A 9,501-nucleotide genomic window follows, 5' to 3' on the forward strand; every position below is an offset into this window, starting at 1 on the left:
GGGATTGGGAAGAGGGGAATGAGACATATTGAGAGCTTTTGAAATGTCCATCCAGCAGTCTCTGTTTGGTGAAGAAGATTAAAATTCATCTAGCAGTAAGAAATCAGTGCTAATTGGTACCATCAGAAAAATAGCAGAGCTGTTTAAAGAGAGCTTTAAGTTGACATTTGATAACCAGGGGGAAAGAAAGTAACTGTTCAGCTGAATGGGGTGGACAACAGAGAGCGAAGCGTGTCCCAATATTTCTCAGGGGACAACAGCCTGAAAGACAGTGAGGAATGATACTTTCGGTTCAGCTGTCTATATCACTCTGGATAAGTGGACTTGACATGTGAAGAAGCAGATCTCAAAGATGCTACTGAGACCCTCTAGCCATCTGAGGGTATGTCTCATTCCTCTGAAAGAAGAATGTCTGATGAATTTGCAACTTGCATTGAAAAGTTAATCTCTCAAAGAGTTGATGAAGCAATGAGAAAAAAATCCAATCCACAGGACCTGATTGTTTGTAAAGGAAATCACAGCTGTAAACATGTCACTTCCCAGCTCCAAACCCTTCAAAGACGGACAGTTGTTGGCTGGATGAAGCACTAAGCAAGGGCCCCTCTGCAGCCTGGCTGCGTTCCCTCTCCAGGCTCAGCTCCCACGGTTTACTTACGAGGAAAGGGACGGGAAGGGTGAGGATGTGCACTCAGCTGAGGATAAGCCATGAGCCAAGCCATGAGCCAAGCGCTGCATTAGGTTGTTCCCTTTCATCCTCACCACTCGTACATCAGAGAATCATTGTGAGGGCTGGATAAGGTAATTGACGTTAAGTGCTTCACACAGGTATTTAAACTAATAGAATTAGTGTGCTTCAAACAGTGTTGAACACAGCCAGGCCTCAAAGCATGTAAGCATTTATTAGTAGTTTAGAAGAACATACGGAAAGAGACCATGGACATCTCTCTTTTAGGACGAGGAACTGATGCTCATAATGTGAAGTTGTTTCCCGCAGTGGCAGCAGTGCGGGGATTCTGTGCCCACAAGTCCTTGTTCTTCCCACCAAACCTACCTCTCTCAGCTAAGACACGCTACTCTGCAGCTAAAGGGACTCTGCTCTTCCCCAAAATACATCATAAGCTATCCCAGCGTTTGACTTCTGCTCATGCGTTCAACTTCTCCTGTAGTGTCCCTGCCCTCGCCTCCACCTTCTGCAAGTAGAGGCTCAGCTGGAACTAACTGTCCATTCCACCCTCTCTCCAATCCGTGCACCTGCCGCCTACCTGCACCATCCCCCCAGTGCCAACACACACACGTCCTGACTAAAGTCGGCCCGGCTTGTTTATTTTTTTTCTGCATTATGACCCTATTACTTCTGAATTTTTAAGGTCAGAGAACAGATGCAAATTTTTTACTTATTTTAACATTTATTTCAATAAATAATTATTGAATTCCTACCATGTGCCAGACAATGGATATATATCACAGTATAACAAGTATAAGAGCAAGACCCATCCCTAAAAATACACAAGACAAGTACCAGTAGCTCAAATGATAACCAATTATATTTCTTTTTTTATTTCTGGAGATGTCTTTATTATTTACCGCTAGTTCTACTCATCTGATTATTTTATTTATTTTTTTTATTGAAGCATAATTGACATACAAATTCTTATTAGTTTCAGGTGTACATCAGAGTGATTAGATATTTATATACATTGTGAAATGATCACCATGATGCCTAGTTACCATCTGTCGCCATACCAAGTTATTACAATATTATTGGCTACATTCCTTATGTTGTACATTACATCTCCATGACTATTAATTTTATAACTGGACGTTTGTACCTCTTCATCCCCTCCACCAATTTCGCCTGTCCCCCAACCCCTCCCCTCTCTGGTGACCAGCAGTTTGTTCTCTGTATCTATGAGACTGTTTCTGTTTTATTTTGTTTGTTCATTTGTTTTGTTTTTCAGATTCCACATATAACTGAAATCATATGATGTTTGTCTTTCTCTGTCTGACTTATTTCACTTAGCATAGTACACTCTAGGTCCATCCATGTGGTTACAGATGGCACAATGTCATTCTTTGTCATGGCTGAATTATATTCCATTGTGTATACATATCACATCTTCTTTATCCATTCATCTATCGATGGACACTTGAGTTGCTTCCATATCTTAGCTATTGTAAATAATGTTGCAGTGAACATAGAGATGCATATATCCTTTCAAATTAGTATTTCATTTTCTTTGGATAAATATCCAGAAGTGGATTGCTGAATTGTATGGTAGTTCTATTTTTAATTTTTTGAGGAACCTTCCTACCATTTTCCATAGTGGCTGCACCAGTTTACATTCCCACCAACAGTGTATGCGTGTTCCCTTTTCTCCACATCCTTGCCAGCACTTGGATAACTCAATTATATTTCTAACACAACCCCCATATCTATCCTAATTTGGGGCAGCCATATCCCTATACATTTCTGGATTGAATTTTTGTGTGTAATATTTGAGTCTTATTTTCCCTTATCCTTCAGAATCTCCCACACTCCTCTCCCATAATGCCATTCCTTGGGGAAGAAACACAAAGACATCCCAATCTTGGAGGCTTGCGAAGTAACTTTTCCAGACTTGATCATAAGCTGCTCATACAAGACCCATCACATGTGCTTATCCTGAACAACATTGCACCCACAGAGACTAAGAGACCGAGCTGTTTATAAACCCCTTTTGGCATTCTGTCCTTATAGTGCTGATCATCCTCCCCGTTCCTCCAAGTCAACTGACCGTTGATTACAGGCATAGCTCGGAGATGCTGCGGGGTGGGTTCCAGACCCCTGCAACAAAGCAAATATCACAATAAAGCAAGTCACATGAGTTTTTTTGGTTTCCCAGTGCATATAAAAGTTATGTTAACACTAAGCTGTAGTCTATTAAGTGTGCAATAGCATATGTCTAAAAGAGCAATGTACATACCTTAACTTAAAAAATACTTTATTGGGGCCAGCCCGGTGACGTAGCAGTTAAGTTAGCAAGCTCTGCTTCAGCGGCCCGGGGTTCGCAGGTTTGGATCCCGTAGCAGATATCAAGCCATGCTGTGGTGGCATCCCACATATAAAATAGAAGAAGATGGGTACAGACATTAGCTCAGAGCTAATCTTCCTCACCAAAAAAAAAAAATACTTTATGGCTGAAAAATGCTAACCATCATCTAAGCCTTTAGAGAGTTGTAATCTTTTTGCTGGTGGAGGGTCTTGTAAAAAAAACGCAGTATCTGCGGAGCACAATAGAGTGAAGCACAATAAAACGTAGTAAGCCTCTAATTGGAAGCTTTCATTGCTATTTTATTACTGTTCATCCTAGTTTGCATCACCTTGTGTTTTATCATAAGAGCAAGCCTTTGTCAGGTAACTCACGGTTTACTTCTCTCTCACACCGTGCCGTTTGCACTTGCCTCTCTAACCACAGCCTGTCTTCTTTTGGATGTTAAGTGTATTTGATTGTTTTCTGTGGATCCTGAAAATGCTTCACTTTAAAAGGAAATTGTTTAGCCATTTAATGCAGAACATTGAATGTCAATTGAGCCATTTGGGTTTATTTGGTGGGCTAGGGAGATTATTTTTAAAAACTAGACATTTATTCCTAACACTTTTCAAATAGTCGAAACTTCCCTTAGAAACGTATGATCAAAGGTTTTATAGTGGCCCTGCCTTAGTTCAGAGCTGTGATGAGAGTTTCTCCCCACCAACGAATAAATTTAAGGCCCGGGCTGGATCCCTGCCACCTGCCTCCTGTGAGTCAAGTGGGGGAATCTGTAGACAGTGTCCAACTGGGCCGTGAGACCACTTTCAATTGGCTGTTCTGGCACACCTTAAAAATGACTTTCTTCATGGGCTGGCCCCGTGGCTTAGCGGTTAAGTGCGCGCGCTCCGCTGCTGGCGGCCTGGGTTCGGATCCCGGGCTCGCACCGATGCACTGCTTCTCTGGCCATGCTGAGGCCGCCTCCCACATACAGCAACTAGAAGCATGTGCAACTATGACATACAACTATCTACTGGGGCTTTGGAGGAAAAAGTAAATAAATAAAATTATAAAAAAAAAAAAAAAGACTTTCTTCATTATTCTACATTCAAACTCTCCAAAGTCTCTCCACTGCTGTTAGAATTACATACAGTCTCCCTGCAACGCCTAAAGGCCCTACACCTTCAGGCCCCTGAGAGGTCTCCAAACCCACCTCTCCTTTTCCCACTGCTCTCCAGTCACTCATGTTCCTTTCTGTTCTCTGCCAACTCTCTCCTGTGTCAGCCATTGAACTGGGACTCCCTCACTGGGGCATGTTCTTCCTTCACATCTTCCTGTGGCAACCTCCTGCTTACCCCTCAGGCCTTCCTTCTGATGGGACATCTTCAAAAAAGCCCTTGCTGAAGTTCTGTGGCTAAAGGCTCCACCTTGTTCTCATCCTCCCCCCTCCTTCCCTCGTCTCTCTTTACCCCACCACCCTGTTTCCTAGCACATCACTCTATTTCATAGCACCTCTCAATATTTTAAATATTATTTATTTTGTTTTACTTATAATTCGCCTCCCTCAGCAGAACGTATGCTCTGCAGGGACAAGGACTTTTCCTCGTCTGCAGCTGTATCCCCAGCACTCAGAGCCAAGGCAGGTACTAAATAAACATTTGGTGAGTCAACGAATACACATCTATTTATAACAGAGACTGAGCATTGCATGCGGTAAGATCACAGGAAGAAGGCAGCTAACGGCAGCTGTGGCCTCCACCCCGCTGTCCCGAGTAATTAAGCAACGCCCTGCTAGGCAGTCCTCAGCGCTGTGGTTAACTTGGCCCATGCTCCTTGCAAGGTGGTTCGGTGCTAATTGAGCCACGGAGGGATCTCACCTTCCTTCACCACCTAAGTGACTTATAAATTTTTTCTTTCTGATCACTTATAGTCCTATCTCTGAGAGGACTTCTCATATGTCACATTCTCCATACTAATGTATTTCCATTGAAGTTTTAGCAGCTCAAAAATCTGTCCTGATGACTGGATTTCCCCCCGGTTTGGAAGACCTTCAAATAGCACACAGAGACTTAACAACTGCATCCTCTTCCTGTAGTTTGGAGGATGCTGCTCATTGATTCGTTCGTTCATTCTACATGGATTTATGGAGCAGAAAATATTCTGTTCCAGGCATCTTTCTAAATACTGGGGATAAGATAGTCAACAAAACGTTTTAAGGATTAAAAATCTCTGTTCTCACATAATTCACGTTCTAGTAGAAGTAATCAGACAATAAACAAAGTAGTTTGAAGTGAATTACATAATATACTCAAATGTATTAAATGCTACTGAGAAAAATATAACAGGATATGGGGGTAGAAAATGCATCAGGGAAAGGGGTCATGATTTTAACGGGTTGGTTACAGAAGCCCTCAATGAGAAGTGGAAATTTAAATAAGCACTTGAAGGAAATGAGGAACAATTCATGTGACTATCAGGAACAAGGGGGAATGTAGAGGAATAGCCAAAGGCTGATGCGGCTGAGTCAAGTGAGCGAGGATGCAGGAGCTGGAGGTGGAGACGGGAGAGGTGGTCGGAGGCGTGGGAGGTGGAGATGGGAGAGGCGGTCAGAGGGCTGAGGGGGCCAGGTCACAGGACTGTGTGCACCGTGGTTGTGGGACCATCCCTCTGACTCTGGGAGAGACGGAGCCCTTCAGAGGTCTTGAGCAAAGGAGTGACTTGATGGGCCTTGTGTTTTAACAGGACCACTCTGGCTGCTGGTTAATAATAGACCATAAGAGAAGGCAAGAGTGGAGGACAGTGCAATGATCCAGGAAACAAGTGATGGACCTGGATGAGGGTGGTGATAATGGTGGTGGGAAATATTTGGATTCTGGATAATCAATGTGTGTTGACATGCAGCTCAACTCTCATACAAAGGAGAGGCAATGTATGTAGTGGATGAGAGCACAGTCTCTAACATCAGACAGTTTGGGTTCAGCTCGTGACTCTGGCATCCCCTTAATGCTTGAATGGGTACAAGTTACTTGTCCTCTCTAAATCTCAACATATTCTTCTGTTAAAAGGAATGTATAGGTTAAAGTAATGCTAGATATTCTAACAGACCCAAATCTGTGAAATGGCTCTAACACAACAGAAATTTATTTCTAATTCATGTAACTTTTGATGAAGGTATTTCTGATCAATGGGGTCTGCCCTGCAAGAAGTGATTCAGAGGCCAAGATGCTTCCATTTTATGGCTCTGCCATTTTTCAACACTTGACTTGTCTCCCGGTGCATGGATTTCCAACCAGCAGATGGGAGAAAAACAGGAGGCTCATGTGTGGAAAGTTTTTAATGGGCTGGGCCTGGAAGCAGCACAATCATTTCTGCCCCCATTTCACTGAGCAGTGACCTCAGTGCTTGGTCTCACAGTCACCCCTAACTACACGGACACTGGGGTCTCTGGTCTCACTGTGTGCCCAGGAAAGAGAAGAAATGGGTTTTGTGAGCAGCTGATCTGTCTTCACCGCTATTGGTCTCCACCAGAGGACTACTGGGTGTGTTAGGTGGGGTAACAGTTGGGAAGCACTTACCCCAAGGCCAGCTACAATAAGTGGTGGTTGTTATTAATCCAGAAATGCACAGGGAAGGAGAAAGCCAGACCCATGGTTGTTTCTCCCACCATCCACTTCAGAGTGACTTCTGCCTGTTTGGTTGGAGGAGAGCTGATCCTAGAAGAGTTCCCAGTCTTTTCCTTCTGTGAGTAGAAACGTAGAGCCTTTCTTCTCAGCTTTCTCAACATTTATTGAAACAGAATAACTATCCAACGTTCATATGAAAACAGTAAATTTTAAAGAAGTGTTTCCTTTCACACACAATCTTAGGTGCTGTGCTTAGTAACATAAAAAAATTGATATCAAGAATTCTCAAGCAACCTTTAATAAAAGTATTCATTGAACTAGAGGAAATGGGGGCACTCACAATTCATACCCCCTTAGCTAAAAATAAATTTTTAAGCAACTTTATTGAGTTATAACTTATATACTCATTTTAAGTGTACAATTCGATTATTTTTAGTAAATTTATAGTTTTACAACCAGTACCACAATCCAATTTCAGAACATCTTCATCAACCCAGAAAGTTCCCTCATGCCCATTTGCAGTCAATGCCCAGCCCCAGGCAACCACTATTCTGCTTTCTGCTTCCGTAGATTTTCCTTTTGGGTCATTAGATACAAATGGAATCATAAAATATGTGGTCTTTTGTGTCTGGCTACTTGCACTTCACATGATTTTTTAGAGGTTCAACCATGTTGCAGTGTATATCAGTAGTTCATTCCTTGTGGTTGTCGATAGTATTCTGTTGTATTGATTTACCACATTTTGTTTATCCATTTATCAATTGGTGAGCATTTGGACTGTTTCCAGTATTTGGCCATTGTGAGTTATTTAACAGAACTCCCCATCCTTGCAGTGGTAGTCAGACGTTATCCTCCAGGAGGCTTTGTCCAAAGGTGGTGGTGGCATTTATAGTAACAGAGTGGTGTGGTGAAGAGATCATCAGATTTAACACCAAAATGACTTGGACTTGCACTTTACTTCTCTTTTTTCTGAGCTGCCTGACCTTAGAGAATAACCTCCCACTTGCTGGTATTAAGAGCCTAGGCTGGTATTTGACACAGTAGATGCAAATATAAAATCCCACTCTACTGCCCTCACTCCATTGTCTCACATTCGTCTCTGTAATAAACTCAGAACCTTATATCAGCACCCTCAAATGCTGAGCCAAAAATTCCTATATTCACATGGATTGTTTTACCAAGATTGTGAGTAAAATAAGGATACCTTCAATGTATAGTTTAGAGGAAGCTGTTTTCTCTCCCTCATACTTTTCCTATTGGTCTGTAAAAGAAGAGCTTCTGCTCACTCAGAGGTGTTGGCTAGAAGCATCCATCTTTCCTTCTAGATCTCATTTGCTCCCCTTCACAGAAGGAGCAGTGATTTGTCTGTTTGACATTCTGAGTCTGATATCCATTGATCCATATTTCTCCGTGGACGGGGTTAACATTGTGAGTCACTGCACACATGCAGGAGGCCTCTGTCTTGTGTCCTTGACCTGGGCTTCCTGGTCCGATAGAATGAGGCATTGCTGGTTGTATAAGTTACTACTCTGGAGGCCTTAGCACTTAAGTGAATCCAAATAAAAATCTGGAAAAAAAAATTAGGAAGCCAGATAGACCACATTCAAGCCACATTTGCCACTCTAACTTTACCTTCAATAGAGCTGACATTACAATTTTCTGATTCCTGTGCCTGGTTCTCAATCCACAGCCATTTTGAGGGGCAAAGGATGTGATTAATTCCCTCAAGCCCAAAATATGAAGGCTGTGTGTGTCTTTCAGAAGGACAGAGCTGGGGATACATTTAGGCAGACTCACTTTTGTAGTCTTGTTTTCCTTCCATGTGTGGAAGACTCTTCTTGGGACTAACCACCCAGTAATGTAATATTATTATCCTATCATTTAACACAAGTTTATCCAATCCCTCTTGGGTTTCCCAAAAGAATCTGTTAGCTTTCTTTCTCTGAAGGAACAAATTACAGTTTGAGTCTGCCTCATACACCACATCAATCACTTGTGCAGTCCGCAGGATTGCTAAATGTTTGACCCAGTTGGGTAGTTTTAACTGTCCAATCATTTGGATTTGGGGTGTTAAAACAACTGAAGTGGTCTGACTACTTAGACTTAAAATGCCTGACAAACCATGAAGAGGACTAAAACATCCAATTTAACTGGAAAACAAACAAAGTTGTGGAATCTTTTAGATGTGTCCACATGTGTGCACAAGCACAAAAAGTGTCTCTCAGCTTCTCATTCTCTCTCCCTTCCACTCTCCTTCCGTCCCCTCCACTGTCCCTCTCTCAACCTCACCCTCTCTCCCCCTCCCTCTCATCTGCTTCAATCTACGTCTCTTTCTTTGTGTCTTTACCTCCCTCCTTGGCTCTCACTCTCTTAGAGTTAGCAAGTACTCGCAATGGTGAAATATGCATTTTTATTAGCAATGCTTCCTTCTCATTTCACCCAATATTAGAATCTAAGAAAGACTAAAAAGAAATGGTTACATTTGTTTTCTTGTGGACTGAGATGAGTCAGTGAGCTAGTTCATCCTGCATAGGAAGAAACAATTTGATCTTGGCAGAAGGAGTTGAAGATCCCAGGAACACTCCAGAGAATACAGCAGGTCCCAGCATATTACTAAGGTAAGGCAAGCCTCCCTATAGCCCTTAACACTGACTGAACCCTTAGAATAACAGCTTGAAGGTTGCCCTGCTTATTCACCACCCACTGTTGTCCTCTTGACAGCCAGCCTTATCCTTCACCTCTCTTCAATCTGACCGCTTTTGGCCAAGATGTTTGGCCGGAGTCCCTCAGAGAGTGGTAAATCACGAACTGTGTGAAGATCCAAGCCCCAACAATGATCACTGAAGTAAGATAAAAGCTGAACAATCAGG

The 9,501-nt window shown here is 42.5% G+C and overlaps 1 long non-coding RNA gene across 1 annotated transcript; it reads right to left on the minus strand.

The window, feature by feature from the left end:
• Positions 1-1,447: 1,447 nt before the first annotated feature.
• On the minus strand, positions 1,448-6,978 carry LOC147915886 (uncharacterized). Its single transcript, XR_015553852.1, has 3 exons — positions 3,193-6,978; positions 2,964-3,082; positions 1,448-2,824 (listed from the first exon to the last, which is right to left on the minus strand). It is a non-coding gene; the product is annotated as an uncharacterized LOC147915886 (long non-coding RNA).
• Between the last annotated feature and the right edge of the window lie 2,523 nt (positions 6,979-9,501).

The sequence above is a fragment of the Ceratotherium simum genome, chromosome 12 (assembly GCF_057802395.1).
Source record: "Ceratotherium simum simum isolate JZ-2026a chromosome 12, ASM5780239v1, whole genome shotgun sequence".
NCBI lineage: Eukaryota > Metazoa > Chordata > Mammalia > Perissodactyla > Rhinocerotidae > Ceratotherium > Ceratotherium simum.